A 23,959-nucleotide genomic window follows, 5' to 3' on the forward strand; every position below is an offset into this window, starting at 1 on the left:
GATACTGTTGACCCAAATGAGTTGATTTCTGGCGATCAAGCACATTGTTCTCTATAGCAGTCTGCTCTTAACGAGGCATAATAACATTTGATTCATCTTACTGCAATGAGCAGCAAGCCTGAGGCCTGTAGTTACTGTTTTTCTTGTATTCATACCTCAGCCTTGAGAAGTCTTTGCTTGAACTACCACAAGAGTTCTTGGTTTCTAAGGCTCCCAAAAAGCCTTCTGTTAGCAATAGCGATTATTCCAGGATTTACTCCTTATTCTGTGACCTTAGGAAATGTTGTATGTATCTCTAAATCTTAGATGTATTGATGATTATGTCCTATTTGTTGTGAATATTGGTTTTATCCAGTAACATTAATATCCTGATTAGCAACACACTAGAAATTCTTTACTTTTAAAAAAAAGAAGTGCCACAATACCTTCCAATTTTGTGAACTGAAATTTTGGTGTTTCTTTGATAATCTTAGTGTTATATGGTAAAGACTGTTCCTGTGCCTGCTTTGAAAGCAGAGTCGTCTGTGTTATTTGGTTTTAAGAAAACATTTATACAAATATTACTATGATTAAAGGAAAAAACAGATTGAACATGAACCTTTTTTAAAGAGTAAATTCAGCTTTCTTTAACCAGGAGGTAGTGCTAGGGGAATGAAAGGGTGAAAGTGGAGATTGAGTTCATTAATTAGTTGAAAAAGTGGATGACATTTTCATCTAGAAGGGAAAAAACTATCAAAACTAAAAGTAGGTTTCTTCTCCAGCAGGATGTCAAGTCTGATCAGAAGGGTGATGAGACTCAACTTTTATGTTGGAATCCCCAGACACCAAATCTTTATAGTGGAAACCACCCCCTCCCTCCACCAAACCAGAAAGAGCATGCAACTTGGCCCTTAGTGTTTCAAGACTTTTTGTTTTCTGATAACAAAAAGCACCAAGCTGTTTATGAACCTCCCAGGAGCATTGTGAGAGTGGGTCTTAACTGCTGTTGGACAACTCTCCATCCTCAGTAGAATATGGTTTGAGCACTTGGGTGAGAGTTTGGGTTCTAACTCTCCATCCTCAGTAGAATATGGTTTGAGCACTTGGGTGAGAGTTTGGGTTCTGAGTTTGAATTCTTGACTGTATTAAAGCAGGTGCTTTACTGAAAATATGCACATTTCAGTGGGGGTGGGAGGGAGTAGGGAGTGAAGGATGCATGTTTTTGGAGCATGTTGTGACTGCATTCTAATTTGGCTAACACTAACTGGAGCATCTAGCTCAGTGCCGTTTTGAAAATTCCTATTTCTGTTTCCTTTAGAACTTTATCTGTAGTCCTGAGAGCAGACCAGCTCCACTGATAGCATATTCAGGGTTTATGAGCATCTTGCTATGTTGAACTTGATGTTTACTAATGACCTGTGCTTTTCCGCCCTTTCCTTCCCCTTCCTACTTCTTCCCTTTCTATTTTTCCCCTCCTAGAAGCCTAGCGTGTCTCTCAACACTGGGGCTGCTGCAACACCAGACCAGTGATCTTTCCTAAGCACCGTTATACTTCTAAAACCTTCAGCATTTTGCAGAGCTTTGCTTTTCCTTCCTGGACACGATATAGAAGAAACTGAGGGTAGTTCTTCGGGGCCTATTTCTGCTGATGCCTGAGCAAACACCTGCTTCTCTTGTGCTCTGCTGCAGGGCTTGTTGGAATCTCCTTTTCCTTTGTGAGCACAACGTGCAAGATGGATTCTTTTTACTTTTAGTATTTTTATAAGTCATTAATGTATTTTTATTTCTTGTTTTCTTTACAGTTCATTTTATCATTTTATTCAATCTCACATTTTTCTTTTTAAAGATATTTTAGTTGGCCATTTTCATTAGGGTTTCAAACTTTCAGTATTAATCAGGATATTGTAATACCGAATGAGAAAGTATACTTTCATAAAGGGGTTGAGTCCATCAGTTCTGCAGTGAACCTCCCTTTTCCTCTAACTTCCCCTCTTCCTTTGTGAGCTTGCCTTTAGGAAAGATTAATCTTTCAGGCTACCTGTATTTCTCTCCATTTTACTAAAATCCTATTAACAATAGCTGTTTAAATTTAAAGTTTTGTAATTTAGAGTAGCTCCAATTAAATTTTGAGAAGTATTTCCCCAAATTCATTTGTCCCTTGTTAATTGCAAGTTGGGCGGAAATTGTTTTTATTATGAAATTATCTAATTGTGTAGACTTAGAGTCCTCTGAACGTTTGACAGTCTTGTTAACATGTATGGAATTTTATTGCTAAGGTTGCTTTTAAAACATGATGAAATACCAAAATAAGAAAGAGAAGTTGAAGAGAATGGAACTAACTTATAATGTGGCTGAATCCTATATTGTTACAAGTATGGGATATTACTACAGAAAGAAAAGAACCTTTTCTGTAACTCCACCAGAATGAAACTGTATTGCAGCCCATTTTAAGAACCACAGCTGATTTATCAAGTTTCTAGTGAAATGATTATCTGGCTGGGCTCAAATTATATTCAGGATTAGAATCTCTTTGAACTCTGAAGGTGCCTTTATGCAGCATTTCATTGGGATTTGTGGATCACACATGAAGACCTGTGTGTAAAATTCGTTACTATGAATATTAAAGCGTTTACTTTCACATATGCTGATATTCCTCACACCGAGAGTTGTTTCAGTGGAAACTGCTTATTCTCATTCCTCATTTTTCCAAACTGATAGCTAAGAGGTCTAAAAAACATTTGGGATAAGTACATGAGATTTTACAGTGAAAAACTTTTACAGGATTTTTAGCAACAGAGTATAAAACATAGACCATGTTACAAAATCTTAAGGGAGTCTGGTTTAACTTCTAGAATCTGAAATAATCTTTTAAGTTTTCTGCCACCTCACAGATTATGGAAGTTTTTATAACCTCTAAGTTACTAAGTTTCAGGTTAGAAGAAATATTTGGCACCATCTTCTGAGGAAGATTTCAAGATGTATGTTGCTTTAAATCCCTGATACAAAACTACTTTTGAGATGGTAAAATTGGAATATTATGAAAATCCCTGTAGTGAGTTCTAGAATTTAGTAAGCAGTTCCCTCTTATAAAAGCATCTTAGGGGGCTGCTTGCTCAGCCAAGAATTCCTTCTGTCGATCTTGGACAGAAGATACTTTAGGGAAGCACATTTTAGAGAGAAGAGGTTATGCTTACCTTCTAGCCAGTTGATAAAATGTGAAAATAGGTGAGTACATTATAAAATATGAAAATAAATGAATACACCATAAAATAAAACACACTCCTTTCCTTTTGGTATGAGGTTGTTTAAGAAGTTTTTTTGGTTTTTGCTTGTTTGCTTGCCAAGGACCTTTTTATAAAACTGGTAATGTTGACTTCTTAAATTCATGTTAAGAAGCTTTGTAGCTTATGTAAGTGACAGGGGTGGAAAAACCTGGGTGCTGCTCTCCTATTGTAGTGGTCAAAGGTATACACTAATACTTCATTATTAATACTAATTTATTCCACCTTTATTTTCTTTCTGTTATGTTTATTTTATTTGAAATTTGTTTTATTTTCCCCCTTCTGTTTATTTTATTTTTTTAACTTTTGCATAGGCAGGCACTGGGAACCAAACCCTGGGTCTCTGGCATGGCAGGCAAAAACTGTGCCTGCTGAGCCACCGTGCCCCGCCCTGCCTACTGTTTATTTTTAATTATGGAATTGTTAAAATTTTCTACTCACAGCCAACTAAAATTTGGTATTTATTGTTAGCGCCATCTGTTTCACTTGGATGTTTCATTTTAAAAGAAATAAATATGTTTCATATGAAGTAGTAAGTCCCATAATGAAATGGTGTACTGCTGTGATGGTCATACCCAAGTGGCCTGGTATCTCTTTGGTGAAGCAGTGAGACTGGTCGGTATTGCTCTGTTGAAATGTGATGTTTCTTATATGCACTTTCTCTATATGTCTCCTTGTTCTTTTTTGGCCTAGTATTGAAGATGTAGAGCTTTTTGTTTTTAAATATTTTTATAACTTCATTCATATATGTGTTTGTATGTTTTGTGACTTTAGATTCTAATAGTTTGTACATTTGGAACATTTTAATGTGATCATTGTGTACTAATAAACCTCTTACATTAACTGGACTGGATTTTGGCTGGGGTCTTCATTATTGAAGTATAATGTGATTATGTAATGAGTTTGATAAATAAACCATCTTAAAGCATGCCTAGAATTCTTGGTCTAATAAAGCTTCTAATCCCATCACAATAATAATTCCATAATTGTATGGGCTTTTAACTTTTTTGCCCAGTACTTTTTGATTCTGAGAATAAACTCACTTTCATCCAGAATCTAAAGTGTCAAGAAGCTCAAGTGATTATTTGCTATTTAATAGCATCTAGTGAGAAAGATGGTTGGCGGAGTGGCAAGAAGTTATTCCAAAAGGCAATTTCTTTGGCATATCAATTATTATTAGATAACTTCTAATATTGCATGTATGTTTAATTTGGTCCAAGTAAAATTCACATCCCCAATCTTTCTAAAGTGCCTTCTGAATTGTCAAATAAAATTTGCAATATTCAATAACATTTTAATTTTGTAACTTTATGATTTGATAATTCTGTATGCTATGCCTAGAAGGATTAAACAGAATTCCCAGTTCTCTAACCATTCTATGTTAAGTGCTTATTTGCAATAGATAGGTTGACAAATACAATATGTTGACTGAATTAAAATATTCTATGCCTAAAGTAATGCACATGGCTTAAAAAGCCTTTTTTAACTTGGAAGAAAATCCTTTTTATTAAGAAAGCTCAATTTAATGTTCTTAATTTTCCTTTTATTAAGAGAGCTCAATAATTTATTGTTCTTAGGTTTAAAGCACAAGGATTTAAATATATAAAGAATAATTTGCATTTCTGATTATCTTTCTCATGGATAGCCCTAGAATTAAAGTTTTGATGATGTGGAAAATTCTTGAATTTTCTTTGCATTTGTGTTCTTGATGAAAGACAGATGAAACCAGGCTGTATTTGTATTTTTCCTTTTCGTTCACCTGATAACCATAGTGGGGCTAGGAGGCTAGATAGCGTTCTAGGCAAAAACACAGGACTCGTGAGGCAGACTTAGTTTCATTCCTCAGTCTTGTATGAAACTGGATTATCCTATATTTTATATCCATGCTATTTCCATTACACTGATGATTTAACAAATTCCACAAATTATTTGTGGAATAAACGTCAGTGTTAGTGTACAACCAAATTACTGTTGTTTGCAGGGTTTGGGATTAGACGTGGTGCACTGTGTTCTATAAAAAGCAGTGTTCTAGCAGTTTCCATTGTATTTATAGGAGGCAGTTGGCTTATTATTGTGGTAACTGTTCTGAATGTGATAATGTGATATCAACTCCTCAGGTAATACCAGTGAAAAACCAAAACTGCTTTGTTAGAATGTCATGATACTGAAGATTTCCCAGGTACTTCATCACTATCTCTTTTATGAGAGGAATTGAAAACAAAGGATTTAGCATTATAAAAATTCCGAAGCACCAAAATGTGAAATTTTAACAAAAAATAAATCTATGATGTGTTTGAGTTTTTGAACATCTCCCAACCCTTAAGTTGGCATTTTATAACTGTGTATAAATTAAGTCCAAACATAAAGCTGCACATTGTGTTCCTATTTGTAGACATGAGATATCCTTTTTTTTATTTTCCTCCCCAAACCCTGAAAACAAAGCTTTAGTTCTATTGTTTCATTTTCCAGATACAAGTTGCATATTGAAGACACATCAATAAAATATACTGGTTTAATGGTTCTTAAAGCTTTTTTTGTTCATGGTTTTCTGATAAAAATGTAAAACCTCTCCCCAGAAAAAATCCACATATGCCCATTAAGACAAAATGCTATATTTAATTTTAGAGTGTTTAGGACTCCTTTGAAACTAGCTTTTGGACTGAGGTTAATAAGAACTCTTCATCTAAGCTAAGTATTTACTTATATTGTAACTTGTATGATTTAATTTCTGTCCGAGTTTTTTATTAAGAAAAGGTAGCTTCTTTCTGAGCATTGAGTGAATCCATAACTGTAGCTTTATTTACATTATTTGCTTCTCTTTATTGAATGAAACTTCACCCTATGCCAAAAGGCATATGTAGATAGAGAATATTTTCTTTTTTTCTTTAATTTGTTTGTAATTCTATAAGTAATAGGGAATATATTCTTGAATATATTCTACTTATGAAAAACTAAAGCATTATAGCTTTAATTATATCCTTTTGTAGTAGGATAGCTGTCATGTATATAACATAGTATAGCTAATAAAGCACTTTTGAATATAGAACATTACACCATTTTTCATTTGAAGAAACATTAGGTTAATTAAGTTAATAGAGCTAGAAATTTGAACCTAGTCTGATGAGAAACTCTATGCTCGCAGCAAAGCAGTGTCACAGTGGATCCTCCTAAGTGCTGATCAAACATCAGAACGGCGTTTGGAAGGAATGGACCTTCAAAGTTCTGTTTCAAGGCTTGTCTTAGGCTCTTCTTTCTGGGGGAAAATCCAGGCTGAGGCAGACACTTGCATGTACGTAGTTTATTTTAGGAAGTGATCCCGGGAACAAGAATGGGAGTCTGGGAAAAGTTAAATTGAAAAGAGAAGCCTATATAATGTGTTATTAACCTAATTTCTGCTGTGTGCACTGGGGGTTTGATCCTGTTGGCACCTTTTGAAGAGCTGTAGAATACATATCAGAAGTATCCACCTGAATTATAGAATTAGGTAGCATTTATTCACCACTTGCTATCTCTCATGGTTAACTCTGTTGTGCCTGGGTGTGTAATGCCAGACTGTACTACAGTGCCCTACGTCTGGCATCAGAGAAGGATTGGGACAGAAAACACTAGTTTATAAAGACTGTCAAATCATACCTACTGGGTACTGCCACCATAGCTGGAGTAAATGGTAGACTAAAAGGGTTTGAGGTGGGGGCACAAGAAGTGTCCCCAAAGAGATTAATTCATACTAAGTTTCTGTTAACATAGATTTGTCTACATTTATGCCTTATCATAGAGGATTAGATCCCTGAACTCATTATGCAGGGAAATTTGAAGGAACTCCATCTATCATGGAATTAATTCCCAAATCAAAATGTAATGTAAATGTAGGACTAGCCACAGAAATTAGTTTTGAAATTTCTCATCCTAATGTTTTCTTCTTGAATCAGTTTCAGTAGTTTCTATCTTTCTAGGAATTTGTCCTTTTCATCTAGGTTATATAAATTTATTGGTACACAATTAAGTTCTTCGCTTCCTTATTGATCTTCTGTCTATATATTCCATAAATTGATGAAAATGATGAATTGAAGTCTCCGCCTATCGTTGTAGATGTGTGTTTCTCCTTTTTAGTTTTGTCAACATCTGCCTCATGTATTTTGGTGCACTGTGAATAAGTGCATAAATGTTTGTGATTATTTCTTCTTGGTGGAATGACCCTTTCAGTAATATATGCTGTCCTTCTTTGTATCTTTTGACTTTTTTTATAACCCAGTGTCTATTTTGTCCAGTATTAGTATAGCTACCCTAGCACTCTTTTGATTACTATTTGCATGGAATTTTGTTTTCATCCTTTCACTTTCACCCAGTTTGTATCTTTAGGTCTAATGTGAGTCATATATGAACAACATGTAGTCGGATCATGATTTTTATCCATTCTGCCAGTCTGTGTCTTTTGACTGGGGAGTTAATCCATTTACATTCAGTATAATTATTGATAAGACAGGGCTTACTTCAGCCAGTTTGTCCTTTGTTTTATATCTTTTTTTTTTTTTTGTGGCCCTCTTTTCCTTTATTCCTTCTTTTGTGAATAGTTGATCTTCTGTGATTGTAACTGATTCTGTTCTCTTTTCTTTTTCTGTATGTATTTTATATACTACTTTGTGGTTACATTGGGGTTTGTATTAAGCAACCTAAAGCTGTAACCTACTAGCTTGAAAAGATACTAATTTAATTTTTTTTTTATTGATTTTTTTTTTTTTTGAACATGGGCAGGCACCGGGAATCAAACCCAGGTCCTCAGGCATAGCAGGCGAGCATTCTTGCCTGCTGAGCCACTGTGGCCTGCCCAACTAATTTAATTTTGATAGCATACACAGTCTCTGCTCCTATACCCTTCAGTTTCCCCTTTTTATATTGTTTTTGTCACATATTACCTTTTTATATTTTGCATATCTATAGCATAGAAATATGGTTATTTCTTAATTCAGTTATATTTCAAATCTTAAATGAAATAAAAAGTAGAGTTATATACTGAGGATATTATACTGTTGGGTTTTGCATTTACTTATATAATTTATATAAATACTCTGGAGCTCTTCCCTTCTTCATTCTGCTCCAAGTTACTGTCTCCTGTCCTTTTCTTTCAACCTGAAGAGCTTCCATTAGCATTTCTTGTAGGGCAGGTCTCTTGATGATGAACTCTCACAGTTTTTGTTTATATGTGAATGTCTTAAATTCTCCCTCAATTTTGAAGGATGGTTTGTTAGATAAAGAATTTTTGGCTGGCAGTTTTTCTCTTTCAGTACCTTAAATATGGTTGCACCATTGCATTCTTGCCTCCATGGTTTCTGATGGGAAATTTGGCACTTGATCTTACTGAGTATCTCTTGTATGTGATGAACTGCTTTTCTTTTGCGGCTTTCCGAATTCTTTCTTTATCTCTGCATTAGACTTTTTGGTTAGTGTGTGTTTTGGATTAGGTTTATTAGGGTTTATACTGTTTAGAGTTCATTGTGTTTCTTAGATATATATTTATGTCGTCATAAGATTTGGGAAAGTTTTGGCCATTATTTCCTCAAATAGTCATTCTGCCCTTTTTCTCTTTTGGAACTCTGCTAATGTACATGTTGGTATGTATCATGTTGTCCTAGGCTCTCCTCAGCTTTTTTTTTTTTTTTAATTGTTTCCTCTATCTGTTCTTCTGACTGTTTGATTTTTTTTTTTGATACACCCATGTTTGTAGCAACTTTATTCATAATAGCCAAAAGGTAGAAGCAACCCGTGTCCATCAACAGATGATTGGATAAACAAAATATTGTTGATACATGCAATGGAATATTATTCAACCATAAAAAGGAATGGAGTTCTGATTCATGCTGCAGCATGGATGAATCTTGGAGATGTCATGTTGAGTGAAATAAGCCAGACACAAAAAGACAAATATTGTATGACCATATGGTCTCATTTATATGAAATACATATAATAAGCAAACTTCATAGACAGATAGATTATAGGTTACCAGCAGCCAAGGCAGAGAGGAGGGGAGGGAGTAGTGGATGTGTCAAAGGGGGAGTTATTGCTTAATAGATACAGAGTTTCTGTTTGAGATGATGAAAAAGTTGAGTTATGGATGGTAGTGATGGTAGTACACTATTGTGAATAGAATTAATGCCACTGAATTATACACTTGAAAGTGGTAAAAATGAGAAATTTTGAGTTGTATATTTGGTACTACAACAAACAGAATAAAAAAGATTAAAGGGAAAAAACAGTTCTATCTTCAATTTTCCACCTCTCAAGAGGTACGTAGTGTGAGGTGGAGGAGGTATTAATTGAGAAATTAGGATTTAACAAATGTCTGTGACTACAGCCTCATTATATAGAAATTTCTTTTTAGTGTCTAGTATTTAGAATAATCAGAAGGAAATACTTGAAGTTGTTAAACTGTAATATAGTAGCCCTGATCTTTTTTTTTTTTTTAACATGGGCAGGCACTGGGAATTGAACCCGGGTCCTCTGGCATTGCAGGCAAGCATTCCTGCCTGCTGAGCCACCGTGGCCTGCCCAGTATCCCTGATCTTTGATGATGATTAACTGTATTAAAAAAAAAAAAGTCCATTGCTTGTGTTTGTATGAATTTACTTCTGAATGTTTTGCTCTGTTAACTAACACTATCTTAGTTAACTCTATTAAGTCTTAAAATTGGGTACAGTGCAGTACTAGTGATCAATATGAGGGAGAGGTAAGGGGTATGGAATGTCTGAGGTTTTCTTTTTTCTTTTATTTCTTTTTCTGGAGTAAGGCTAATGTTCTAAAAATGATCAGGTGATAAATGCACAACTATATGAGCCACTGATTGTGTATTTTGGATGGATTGTATGGTGTGTGAATATATCTCAATAAAATTTCATTTATAAAAAAAGAGATAACATGTTGCCAGTTTCTTGAATATCTTTAGAGAGAAATTGTAGGCATAAACAGGTTTCTGCATTTGTGTCCATTCCCCACATAAATGATAACATTCTTCATATAGAAGATAATTCTTCAGGAGACTTTCTGAGTTAGTGTACTGTCTCTCTGTCTTTATTGCAATTATTCAATCCCTTGTTGAAAAAGTATTTGTCTGTTACTTTGTAGAATATCACTCAGTTTTGCTTGTCTGATGTTTCCTTATTTTAGATTAAGTATGTGCACTCTTGGCAGTAATACTACAGAAAGGATGTTGTGTCTTTCTTAGATGCTTCATATCAGGAGGCACTTCACCTCAGTCCATGTTTATTGTTGATAAAGCAAATTTCGAGTACTTGGTTTAGGTGGAGTCTGTCAGGTTCCTCCAGTACAAATTTACCAGTTTTTCTTTTGTAATTAATGAGTAATCCACGGGTAGATTCTTTGAAACAACATATATCTTGTTCTTCATAAAATATTCATTTTGAGAGTTTTATATCCACTGATGATTTTTGTCTGAATCAGTTATTGCTGTGATGATTAAAAATGATATGTATTAGTTTTATTTTCACTGTCCTCAAACTCTGCTGAACTCTAGATACAGATTGGATAAGTAGTGCTGTGGAGTGTCTCATGGACCTATCTCTGCCTCCTGAAGTCTTGTTTACCGTTTCTGGAATGCTCAACTTGCAGTCTCAGAGGAAGATGCATTCCTAGGAAGAGCAAGAAAGATTTGGGGCTCAGGATGATGATGTCAGATACACTGAACTTGTTTCTATAACCCCTCATTCTGGCTCCAGAGAAATAAAACAGTTGCTAGCAAAAGTTGGTGATATTTTGTGTAACTTTTGTGCCTTGAACTCTTCTCAGAGATCTTGTGGCTTGTCTCATATTTGTTCTAGGATCTCACCAGCTTCTCTTTTTCTTTGGACATGGAATCTAGATCTTCAGTTTTGTAATCAAATTTGTACACTTGACTCTGAAACCCCAATTTCTTTAGCAAGTCGTTCTCTGGAATCAATCCCAGGGTAAGGCATTCTTGAATGCCTTGAAGAGAGTGTATAATTTGGGAGAGGTATAGGAGTATATCACCATCTGGCTTCTCTAGCTTGAATCTCTGCAGGGGGGATCTTGCCTGTGGACTTGGCTTGATTCTGAGGCGTGCTCAGATTCTGTTCTCTGGTATGAATGTCTAAGCGCTTAGATTCTGAAACCAAATATGGATTCTAGACTCTTCAGTGTTAATTTCTAAAGCAAGTTTTTGTTTGGTAGCCTAACTCGGGTAGGGTTTTTGGTAGAAAGTGTCTGAGATTTTTCAGCTGATGCTCTGTGAATTAGGTACAACTGCACCTTTTTTTTTTATTTTTTAAATTCACAGCTAAAGAGAAAAAAGACTTAAATTGTGACTGAAAAAAAAGACACTTTGTAATCAGATGGAGGTTGAATAATCCAAATTCTAACTCATGTTCTTTCCCTACCCCCAACTTCCTATGATGTGCTATTACCACACAGGGCCAAGGATCATAAAAATGTAATGTTACTGACACGGTGAAATCCACTCCCAGATTGAAACATTTCAACAGAAGCCATCTCTTTTCTTTAGGTAGTCAGTAAAAAATGCAACAAACTGATAGTTATACTGTATCAGGATAGAATGGGCTACCTCAGTATTTACTGAAGCTAATACATTTCTGTCACCACAATTACTTTAGCAAACCTGGTTCCCCTTGCTTCTGCAGCTTCATGCAGAGCTAGTGGCAACTGCACCTTTGACGTGTAGCAATGATCTTATTGGCAGAGTTTTTCAGGGCCGTGTTGAAAGAGATTCCTGGTGTTTGAGACATGTGAGTAGGAGTCTCTGACTGTGATTTTGATTGCCCTGTCTTCTAGTTCCTTGATTCTTGCTTCTGCCTGTTTAAATCTGCTATTGAACACCTCTAGTATATTTTTAATTTCCGTTATTGAACTTTTCTTCCCTGTATGTTCTGTTATGTTCTTTCTTAAACTTTCTAATTCTTTTTTTTCCACACATCATCATCTTTATATCCTTTAATTCTGTATACATATTTAGTTTATTTCTGTATACATATTTAGTTTATTTCATCTGTATTTTTCTTTAGCTCCTTGAATTGATTTAAAAGATTTTATCGAATATCTTTAATGTGTTTCCTCTGAAGTTTTAATTTGCTCCCTTGAATGAGCCATCTCTTCCTGTTTCCTGTTATGGCTTGTGATTTTTTTTGTTGATGTCTGGGCATTTGATTGTTTTGATATGCTAACTCTGGAAGTCAATTTCTCTCTCTTGCCTAGGGTTTTTATGTAGATTGGCTGTGTGATAAGGCTGTTAAATGCTTAATCCAATTTAAACTGGACCTTTAGAGCAGCCTCTGTTCAAAAATTTGAACTGTCTCAGGTCTTTCGGCTTCTGACTCTTGCCCTGGAAATGCTTGGTAACTTTTAGGAACTTTTGTGTGACTCTCCAGGAAAGGATTTCCTTTCCTCTCTTTCTCTTCTGAGAGTCCTAGGCTGTTCTCTTTGTTTTTATACAAGTTTTTTTTTCAGTTGCTATGATTTGCTTAACTCTTCTCCCATGCTCTGGACTGCACTGCTTTATAGCAGTTCAGTTTCACCTTTTCCTAAAGGGAAATTTCCATGTTACGGAATCCTGACCCTCAGAGTCAAGTGTGATCAATGTTCAGAAACACTCCTTTGTTTGTTTTCATTTTTGTTTAGGTGCAGCAGCAATTAGGGACCGTCCTGGGAGTGTGCAAGTGTTGACAGTGTTCCACTTCAGGTCACTCTGGTTTCCAGGGGATCATTTGGTATGCAGGCACTTGTGGACCACTAGGAAACCTGCATCGGATCTGTGTGGCCCTGGATCCCCATGGCTGAATGTGCGTGGGGCTCTTAAGTCACTGCTATGGGTGACTATGTGGTCAGCAACCATGGCAGTTGGGACCTAGCCAAAGTGCTGCTGCTATATGTCTCTTAAACTGCACAGGACTGAGCATGGGAGAGGTCTCAGGACTGGCAAATCTGGGTTGTTTGCCTACCTTTTTTGGGGGGGAGGGTGTGTCGTGTGGGTATTTTTTTTTTTCCTTTTTTGATTTGACATTTTCAGAGTTTTCCCCTGTCTTCTATCGTCCTCTCAACTTCCAAGGAAGTTGAATCTGCCCTATTTACCTGTCTCTAATGGGAAACATTCCCAAGGATGCCTTAATGCTGCCTTTTTTTGGTTTGGTTGAGTTTTCTCTTTTGTTTTTCTTTTTTTTATTTCATATGTCTTCTCTCTAATTTTTATTATTTCCTTTCTTCTGTTTGCTTTTTTGGGTTTACTTTTTCTTCTTCTAATTTCTTAAGGTGGAAAGTTATGTTACTGATTTGAGAGCTTCTTTTTTAAGTTACATTGATAGCCATGAATTTTCCTCTAAATACTGCTTTAGTTACATCTCATAAGTGTTGATGTATTGCATTTTCCTTTTCATTCATCTCAAAGTATTTTCTAATTTCCTTTTTCATTTCTTCTTTGACCTCTGATTATTTAGGAATCTGTTGTTTACTTTCTACATATTTGTGAATTTCCAAGTTTCTGTTTAAGTTGTATTTATATACCATACAATCCATCCTAAGTGTACAGTCACTGATACTTGGTATAATCACATAGTGCATTCACCACTACAGTCAGTGTGAGCACATCTCATTTCTTCTGAAGAAAAAAATCTTATGTCCTGCTATTATTGATATTTAGTTTTGCTACAATTAATGAAAGAGTAGCACAATGTTACTGTTAACTATAGGACTTAGTTGATATTAATTGCATTTTTTTCCATATAAACCCCATTATTAACACCTTGTAATAGTGACATCCGTTTGTTCTTGTTCATGTAAGAATTCTCTTATATTTATACAATTAACCACCATCATTGTCCACTCTAAGTTTCACTAAGTTATACAGTCCCAGTTTTTATCCTCTAGCTTTTCCTCTGGTGACATACACAACACTAGCCTTCTTCTTTCAACCATATTCATACTCCTCTTTGTTAATTATACTTACAGTATTGTGCTACCATCACACAGAATTGTGCTATTCATTTCTGAACCTTTATAGTGAACCTTATTGAACATTCTGTATTCCTTAATCATCAATTGCCCAATCACTACCCACTTTCTATCTTCTGGTAACCTATGCTCTTGAATTTAATTCTCAGTATTTGCTGATTATAGTTAGGTCATATTAATGAGACCATACAATATTTGTCCTTTTGTTTTGACTTATTTGGCTCAACATAATGTCCTTAAGGTTCTTTCACTTGTTGCATGCCTCATGACTTCATTCCTTTTTATAACAGCATGATATTCCATTGTATGTATATACCACAGTTCGCCCTTCTGTTTATCAATCAGTGGACCCTTGGGCTACCTCTATCCATTGGCAATCGTGAATAGTGCCACCATGAATATTAGTGTGAAAATATCTGTTCAATTCCCTGCTCTCAGTTCTTCTGAGTATATACCTAGTAACGGGATTGCAGGAACACACGGCAACCCTATACTTAGTTTCCTGTGGAATTACCACACCGCCCTCTAAAGGGGCTGCACAATTCTACTTCCCTCCCCACAGTGAATAGATATACCTCTTTCTCCACATCTTTTCCAGCACTTAATCATTCCATTCTCTCATTATTTTTCAAACAGTTTTATTCGTGCACCATAGAATCTGTCCTATGTATATAATCAATGATTCCTGGTATAATAGAATAGTTATGCACTCATCAACACAATCTATATGAGAACTTTTCCATTTCTTCCAAAAAGAAGGAAGAAAAGAAAAAAAAATCTCATATCCCTTCTATATATCCCCCATTTATTGATTGGCTTTGATATATTGCCTATGTTGGTTAATAAAAAAATTATTACAGAGTTACAGTTGACTATGGACCCTAATTTACATTAATTGTATTTTTTCCATATACCATCCCATTTTTAACACCTTGTAGTGATGACATACATTTGTTCTTGTTCATATAAAAACTTTCTTGTATTTCTACAATTAACCACCATCATTGTCTACTCTAAGTTTTGTTAAGTTATGCAGACCCAGTTTTTATTCACTTTTTTTCTGTGCCATACATGCCCCTCACACTCCTCTTTCAATCATATTCACACTCAGCTTTGTTTATTGTACTTACAATATTGTACTACCCTCACAGAGTATTGTGATATCTGTTTCTGAACCTTTACAGTCTTGTTAAACATTCTGTACTCATAAGCTTCAAATGCCCAGTCTCTACCCTCTTTCCCTCTAATTATCTGTGTTCTTAAATTTAAGTCTCAGAGTTTGCTCATTAAAGTTAGTTCATATTAGTGAGACCATATGTTATTTGTTCTTTTGTTTCTGGTTTATTTCGCTTAGTATAGTATCCTCAAGGTTCATTCCACGTTGTTGCATGCATCATGGCTTTATTCTGTCTTACAGCTACATAATATTCCATTGTTTGTATATACTGCAATTTTTTAAATCCACTCATCTATTGATGGGCATTTGGGCTGTTTCCATCTATTGGCAGTCATGAACAATGCTGCATAAGCACTGGTGTGCAAAAGTCTGTTCATATCCCTGCTTTCAGTTCTTCTGAGTATATACATAGTAATGGGATTGTTGGATCATATGACAGTTCTATACTTAGCTTGCTGAGGAGCCACCAAACTGCTTTGCAGATTGGCTGTGCCATTCTACATTTCCACCAACAGTGAAAAAGTATACCTATTTTTCTACATTCTCTCCAGCACTTGTTGTTTTCTGTTTTTGTTCTTTTTTTTTTTTATAATGGCCATTCTAGTTGGTATGAGATGATATCTCATTGTGCTTTTGATTTGTATTTCCCTAATACTGAGGAAATACATCCTTATTGAGCGTCTTCTCATATGCTTTCAAGCCACTTGTATTTCTTCTTTGGAAAAGTATCTGTTCATGTCTTTTGCCTGTTTTTAAAAATTAGGTTGTTTTTTATTTTGTTGTTGGAGAATCTATATATGTATTCTGGGTATTAACCTTTTATCAGATATCTGGTTTCCAAATATTGTCTCCCATTGTGTAAACTGCCTTTTTACTTTCCTGGCAAAGTCCTTTGATGCATAAAAGTATTCAATTTTGAGGAGATACTATTTATTTCTTCTTTCATTGCCTGCGCTTTGGGTGTAAGGTCTAGGAGACTACCTTCAACCACAAAATCTTTAAGATATATCTATATGGTTTCTGAGTTTTATGGTCTTTGTTCTAATATTTAGGTCTTTGATCCATTTTAAGTTAATTTTTTATACAGGGTGTGAGGTAGGCGTCCTCTTTTGTTCTTTTGTATATAAATATCCAGTTCTCCAAGCACCATTTGTTGAAGAGACTCTTCTGCCAGTTAAGAGGATTTGGCCACCTTGTTAAAAATCCGTTGTTCATAGATGAGAAGTTCTGTTTCTGAACTCTCAGTTTGATTCCATTTGTCAGTGGATCTATCTTTAATCCAGTACCATGCTGTTTTTTTTGTTTGTTTGTTTTGTTTGTTTCTTTTGGCATAGGTAGGCACTGGGAATCAAACCTGGGTCTCCAGCATGGCAGGGAAGAATTCTGCCACTGAGCCACTGCCACAGCACCCAGTACCATGCTGGGTTTTTTTTGTTTATTTGTTTGTTTTGTTTGATGTATACAGTACTATGTTTATTTTTAAATTTTTATTAATAAAACCAATCAGCATACAATATGATTCTTTTTTTAATCACATAGTTGTATATTCATTGTGATAATTTCTTAGAACATTTGCATCAATTCAGAAAAAGAAATAAAAAGAAAACAAAAAAAATTCATACATACGAGACCCCGTACCCCTCCGTTTCATTGATCACTAGCATTTCAGTCTACTAAATTTAACATTTGTTCCTCCTATTATTTATTTATTTTTAATCCATATGTTTCAGTCATCTGTCCATAAGGTAGATAAAAGAAGCATCAGACACTAGGTTTTCACAATCACACAGACACATTACAAAAGCTGTATCATTATATAATCATCTTCAAGAAACATGGCTACTGGAACACAGCTCTACATTTTCGGACAGTTTCCTCCAACCTCTCTGTTACACCTTAACTAAAAAGGTGATATCTATTTAATGCGTAAGAATAACCTCCAGGATAACCTCTCAACTTGTTTGGAATCTCTCAGCCATTGACAGTTTATTTTGTCTCATTTCTCTCTTTCCCCTTTTGGTCAAGGAGATTTTCTCAATCCCTTGGTACTGAGTCCCAGCTCATTCTAGGATTTCTGTCCCATATTGCCAGGAAGGTCCACACCCCTGGGAGTCATGTCCCACATAGATGGGGGGAGGGCAGTGAGTTTGCTTGTCGTCTTGGCTGAGAGATAGAGGCCACTTCTGAGCAACAAAAGAGGTTCTCTTGGGGGTGACTCTTAGGCCTAATTTTAAGTAGGCTTAGCCTATCCTTTGTGGGTTTGTTTCATATGAACAACCCCCAAGATTGGGGGCTCAGCCTCTTGCTTTGGTTGTCCCCACTACTTGTGAGAATATCAAGAATTCTCTACTTGGGGAAGTTGAATTTTCCCCCTTTCTCACCCTTCCCCCAAGGGGACTTTGCAAATATTTTTTATTCGCTGTTCAAATCCTTCTGGGATTTATCAAGGCATCACTCTAGACAAACCTTCAAAATTTCATGCCCTACTCAAGGTTTTAGAGTACCATGCTGTTTTGACCACTGTAGCTGTGTAATATGCTTTAAAGTCAGGTTGTGAGAAACCTCCCACTTCATTCCTCTTTCTCAAGATGTATTTGGCTATTGTTTTTTTTTTTTATTTCTGCAAAGTAAGTTATTGGGATTTTGATTGATATTGTGTTGAATCTATACGTTATTTTGGGTAGAATTGACATTTTAACTGTATTTAGTCTTCCAGTCCTTGAACACTTTATGTCCTAACATTTATTTAGGTCTTCCATTATTTCTTTGAGAAATGTTTTTTAGTTTTCTGTGTTAGATTTTTTATGTTCTTGGTTAAATTTATTCCTTAAAAATATTTGGTTCTTTTTTTTTAATTTATTTTTTTAATTTTTTATTAATTAAAAAAAATTACAAGAAACAAACATTCCCAACACATACACTCAGCAATTCACAATATCATCACATAGTTGCATATTCATCATCATGATCATTTCCCAGAACATTAGCATCAATTCAGAAAAAGAAATAAAAAGACAACAGAAAAATATAACAAACAGAAAAAAAAAATTTTACAGGTCATACCCCTTACTGATCCCTTTCATTGATCACTAGCATTTCAGACTAAATCTGTTTTAATATTTGTTCCCCCTATTATTTATTTTTATTCTATATGTTCCTCTCATCTGTTGACAAGGTAGATAAAAGGAGCATCAGACACAAGGCTTTCGCAATCACGCAGTCACATTGTGAAAACTATATCATTATACAGTCATCCTCAAGAAACATGGCTACTGGAACACAGCTCTACATTTTCAGGCAGTTCCCTCCAGCCTCTCCATTACATCTTGGATAACAAGGTGATATCTACTTAATGCATAAGAATAACCTCCAGGATAACCTCTCGACTCTGTTTGGAATCTCTCAGCCATTGACACTTTGTCTCATTTCACTCTTCCCCCTTTTGGTTGAGAAGGTTTTCTCAGTCCCTTGATGCTGAATCTCAACTCGTTCTGGGATTTCTGTCCCACGCTGCCAGGAAGATCCACACCCCTGGTAGTCATGTCCCACGTAGACAGGGGGAGGGTGGTGAGTCTGCTTGCTGTGTTGGCTGGAGAGAGAGGCCACATCTGAGCAACAAAAGAGGTTCTCTTGGGGGTGACTCTTAGGCTTAATTTTAAGTAGGCTTGACCTATCCCCTGTGGGGTTAAGTTTCATATGAACAAACCCCAAGACTGGGGGCTCAGCCTATAGCTTTAGTTGTCCACACTGCGTGTGAGAATATCAAGAATTCAACTTGGGAAAGTTGAGTTTTACCCCATTCTCACCATTCCCCGAAGGGGACTTTGCAAATACTTTTCCACTCACTGATCAAATCACTCTGGGATTCATCAGGGCATCACCTGGACAAACCAACAAAATCTCATGTTCTATACAAAGTTCCATGTACTTAAGGTGTTCAATCAACTATCTACATGTTATATTAGGAGATGCACTAGTCAAAGTATAGATTTGTACCAAATAAACATTTTTTTGCTTTAGTCTCACACATTAGTTGAAATTTTAAAATATTAAGTACCATCTATTTTCAGCACACTGCAGTAATGACATTCTCTTGTTCTTCCTCATGGAAAAACATTTTTTAAATCTGTACATTTAGTCACTGTCATTATCCACTCTGGGCATTCCTAGATTATACCATCTCAATCTTTATTGTCTATCTTTCTTTGTGATTTCATTTATGCCCCAACCCTCCTCCCTCTATCATTCTCATATGCAGCTTCATTCAGTGTTTTAACATAATTGTATTGCAGTTAGGTAATATTGTGCTGTCCATTTCTGAGTTTTTATATTCAGTCCTGTTGCACAATCTGTATCCCTTCAGCTCCAATTACCCAATATCTTACCCTATTTCTATCTTCTGATGGTCTCTGTTACCAAGGAAATATTCCAAGTTTATTCACTAATGTCAGTTCATATCAGTGAGACCATACAGTATTTGTCCTTTTGTTTCTGGCTAATCACACTCAGCATAATGTCCTTAAGGTCCATTCATGTTGTTACATACTTCATAACTTTATTCTGTCTTACAGCTGCATAATATTCCATCTTATGTAAATGTCACGGTTTGTTTAGGCAACTATCTGTTGATGAACATTTTGGCTGTTTCCATCTCTTGGTAATTGTTAATAATGCTGCTATAAACATTGGTGTGTAAATGTGCATTTGTGTCCTTGGCCTCGTGTCCTTTGAGTAGAGACAGCATATAGATGGGTCCTGTTTTTTAATCCATTCTGCCAGACTATGTCTTTTGATTGGAGAGTTTAATCCATTGACATTCAGTGTTATTACTGCATGGGTAGTACTTTCTTCTACTATTTTACCTTCTGGATTTTATATGTCATATCTAATTTTCCTTCTTTTTATCTTTACTCATAGTCTTCCTTTCTACTCTTCTCCACACCTCTCTCTTCTGTCTTCGTATCTGTCTCTAGTATTCCCTTTAGTGTTTCTTGCAGAGCTGGTCTCTTGGTCACAAATTCTCTCAGTGATTTTTTTGTCTGAAAATGTTTTAATTTCTCCCTCATTTTTGAAGGACAATTTTGCTGGATATAGAATTCTTGCAGTTTTTCTCTTTTAATAATTTAAATATATTATCCCACTGTCTTCTCGCCTCCATGGTTTCTGCTGAGAGATCTGCACATAGTCTTATTGGGCTTCCCTTGTATGTGATGGATTGCTTTTCTCTTGCTGCTTTCAAGATCCTCTGTTTCACTTGGACCTCTGACATTCTGATTATTAAATGTCTTGGAGTATGTCTGTTTGGATCTTTGGGGTATGCTGCACTGCTTGGATCTGTAATTTTAAGTCTTTCATAAGAGTTGGGAAATTTTCAGTGATAATTTCCTCCATTAGTTTTTCTCCTCCTTTTCCCTTCTTTTCTCCTTCTGGGACACCCACAACACGTATATTCATGCGCTTCATATTGTCTCTCAATTCCCTGAGCCCCTGCTCATATTTTTCCATTTTTTTTCCTATAGTTTCTGTTTCTTGTCGGATTTCAGATGTTCCGTCCTCCAGTTCAGAAATCCTATGTTCTGTCTCTCGAAATCTACCATTGTAGGTTTCCATTGTTTTTTTTCATCTCTTCTGCTGTGTCTTTCATTCCCATAAGTTCTGTGATTTTTTCAGACTTTCAGTTTCTTCTTTTTGTTCTTTCCTTGCCTTCTTTATATCCTCCCTCAATTCCTTGACTTGGTTTTTGATGAGGTTTTCCATGTCTGTTCATTCATTCTGAATTAATTGTTTCAGCTCCTGTATCTCATTTGAATTGTTGGTTTGTTCCTTTGACTGGGCCATATCTTCAATTTTCCTAGTGTGATTTGTTATTTTTTGCTGGCATCTAGGCATTTAATTACCTTAATTAGTTTATTCTGGAGATTGCTTTCATTTCTTTTATCTAGGGTTTTCTTGCTGAATGAATTTGTTGTCTATCTGTTCTTTGACATTCCGTTCAGCTTTATCTGGACCTTTAGCTTAAGTTTTGTTTAACAGAGGAGAATTTTTCACTTCTTGTTTTCTTGTTTCTTGCCCTGCTTGTGTGGTGCCTTTCCCCCACACACACTTAGGAGGGTCTACTTAGATATTATAGACTCCAGCCAGATTTTCCCAGACCAAACTGGCCTCCTATCAGGAGGAAAGAGTCACCTGCGTCGGTTTTCCCTGAGGGTGAGACCCAGCAGGTTGAAAGACTTTCCTGTGAAGTCTCTGGACTCTGTTTTTCTTATCCTGCCCAGTATGTGGCGCTTGTCTGACTACAGGTCCCCCCAGCATAAGATGATGTGGTACCTTTAACTTTGGCAGACTCTCCTTGCTGGGGGCATGGTGGAGACAGAGGAGAGGTTGTAGGCTGGTTTTAATGGCTTCAAATTACCAAGCCCTGGTGTCAGAATTCCTTGATGGAGGGATTCCACCTGGGTGGGCCTTCACCCGTCCCCTGGGAAAGGCACAAGCTCCAGATAAGCCCCCAAAAGAGCTCACTTCTACCTATGCCTGGGGCAGTTGCAGCCTGAAAAGTCCTTCCGCTGTATCCAGAGGCAGTCAAGCCTTTGTAGATACACAGCCACAAAAACCTCTGTTTCCTTCTTTTTTTTTTTCCCCCTTTTTCTGTCAGTCCTGCCCCCTTGGCGCCAGGGCAAAAATGAGTAACCTCTGCTTTGATCAGGTTCACCTAAGCTGGGGGCCTATTTTTAGTAGTCAGAATTTGTTAATTAGTTCCACAATTGGTGTTTGATTGTGCCCAGTCCCTGCTGCTGGTGAAGTCCTTTCCTTTCCCCTCTGGGAAGCGGCCTGTGGGGGAGAGACGCTTGCCGCCACAGCTTTGGGAACTCACGGTTCTGGGGGGTGCTTGCAGCCGGTCCAGCTGGTCCAGACTGGGGTACGCTTTGTGTCTGGTCACTATCGTGGCTCCAGGGGCTGTTCTGTACTGTTTCTGGTTATTTAGTAGTTGTTCTGGAGGACGAACTAAAATGTGCACATTGTTAAGCCGCCATCTTGACCTGGAAGTCCCCAATATTTGGTTCTTTTGGTTGCTATTGTAAATGGAATTTTTTTTCTTGTTTTCTTTCTCACATTGCTCATTTCCAGTGTATAGAAACACTACTGATTTTTGCTTGTTGATCATGTATCCTGCTGTTTGGCTAAATTTAATAGCTGTAGTAAGTTTGCTGTAGATTTTTTTGGGGATTTTCTACATATAGGATCATGTCATCTGCAGACAAGAGAAAGTTTTACCTCTTCCTTTCCAATTTGGATACCTTTTATTTCTTTTTCTTGCCTAATTAGTCTAGCTAGAACTTCTAGGACAATATTGAATAACAGTGGTGACAATGGGTATACTTGTCTTGTTCCATATCTTACAGGGAAAGCTTTCAGTCTTTCCCCATTGAGTATGATTTAATTGTGGGCTTTTAATATATGCGTGGGCTTTTAATATATGCGCTTTATCATGCTGAGAAAGTTTCCTTCACTGTCTACTTTTCAAAGTGTTTTTATCAAGAAAGAATGTTGGATTTTGTCAAATGCCTCTTCTCCATCAATTGAGACAGTCATGTGGTTTTCCCCCTTTGATTTGTTGATGTAGTATATTATATTAATTGGTTTTCATATTTTGAGCCACCCTTGCATAAGCCCATTTGGTCATGGTGTATAATTCTTTTAATGTGCTGTTGGATTGCATTTGCAAGTATTTTGTTGAGGATTTTTGCACCTATTTTCATGAGAGAGACTGGTCTATAAATTTCTTTTCTTGTTGAATGTTTGTTTGGGTTTAGTGTTAGGGTAATATTGGCTTCTTAGAATGAATTAGGTAGTACCTTTCCCTCTTCATTTCTCTGAAGGGTTCGAGCAGGATTAGTACTAATTCTTCTTTGAGTCCTTGGTAGAATTCACATGTGAAGCCGTCTGGCCCTATATTTTTCTTTCATGAGAGATTTTTTCTGATTGATTTGATTTCTTTACTTGTGGTTGGTTTGTTGAGGTCTTCTATTTCTTCTCAAGTCAGTGTTGGTTGTTCATGTGTTTCTAGAAAGTTGTCCATTTCATCTAAGCTGTCTAGTTTGTTAACTTGCAGTTGCTCATGGTATCCTCTTATCGTTTTTATTTCTGCAGAGTCAGTGTTAATTGCCCCCTCCCATTTCTTATTTTATTTGCATCCTCTCTCTCTTCTCTTTGTCAACCTAGATAAAGGTCCATCAATTTTATTGATTTTCTCAAAAAAACAATTTCTGGTTTTGTTGATTCTCTCTCTTGTTTTCATGTTCTCAATTTCATTTATTTCTGCTTTATTCTTTGTTACTTTCCTTCTGTTTGCTTTGGGGTTAGTTTGCTGTTGTTTTTCTAGTTAGTTCCTTGAGTTTTGCGCTTTCTTCTTTTATAATATAGGCATTTAGCACAATAAATTTCCCTCTCAGCACTGCTTTCACTGCATCCCATACGTTTTGATATGTTTGTTCTCATTTTCATTTGCCTCAAGATATTTACTGGTTTCTCTTATAA

At 36.1% G+C, this 23,959-nt stretch overlaps 1 protein-coding gene and 1 non-coding gene across 12 annotated transcripts in view; one reads left to right on the forward strand and one right to left on the reverse strand.

Moving 5' to 3' along the window:
- Positions 1–23,959, forward strand: part of LOC143657255 (microtubule-associated protein 4-like) — a 286,603-nt gene that overhangs the window by 115,897 nt on the left and 146,747 nt on the right. The window lies entirely within an intron of this gene.
- On the reverse strand, positions 11,826–11,955 carry LOC143658159 (small nucleolar RNA SNORA66). The gene has a single exon (XR_013163169.1). It is a non-coding gene; the product is annotated as a small nucleolar RNA SNORA66 (small nucleolar RNA).

The sequence above is a fragment of the Tamandua tetradactyla genome, chromosome 15 (assembly GCF_023851605.1).
Source record: "Tamandua tetradactyla isolate mTamTet1 chromosome 15, mTamTet1.pri, whole genome shotgun sequence".
Classification (NCBI taxonomy): Eukaryota; Metazoa; Chordata; class Mammalia; order Pilosa; family Myrmecophagidae; genus Tamandua; species Tamandua tetradactyla.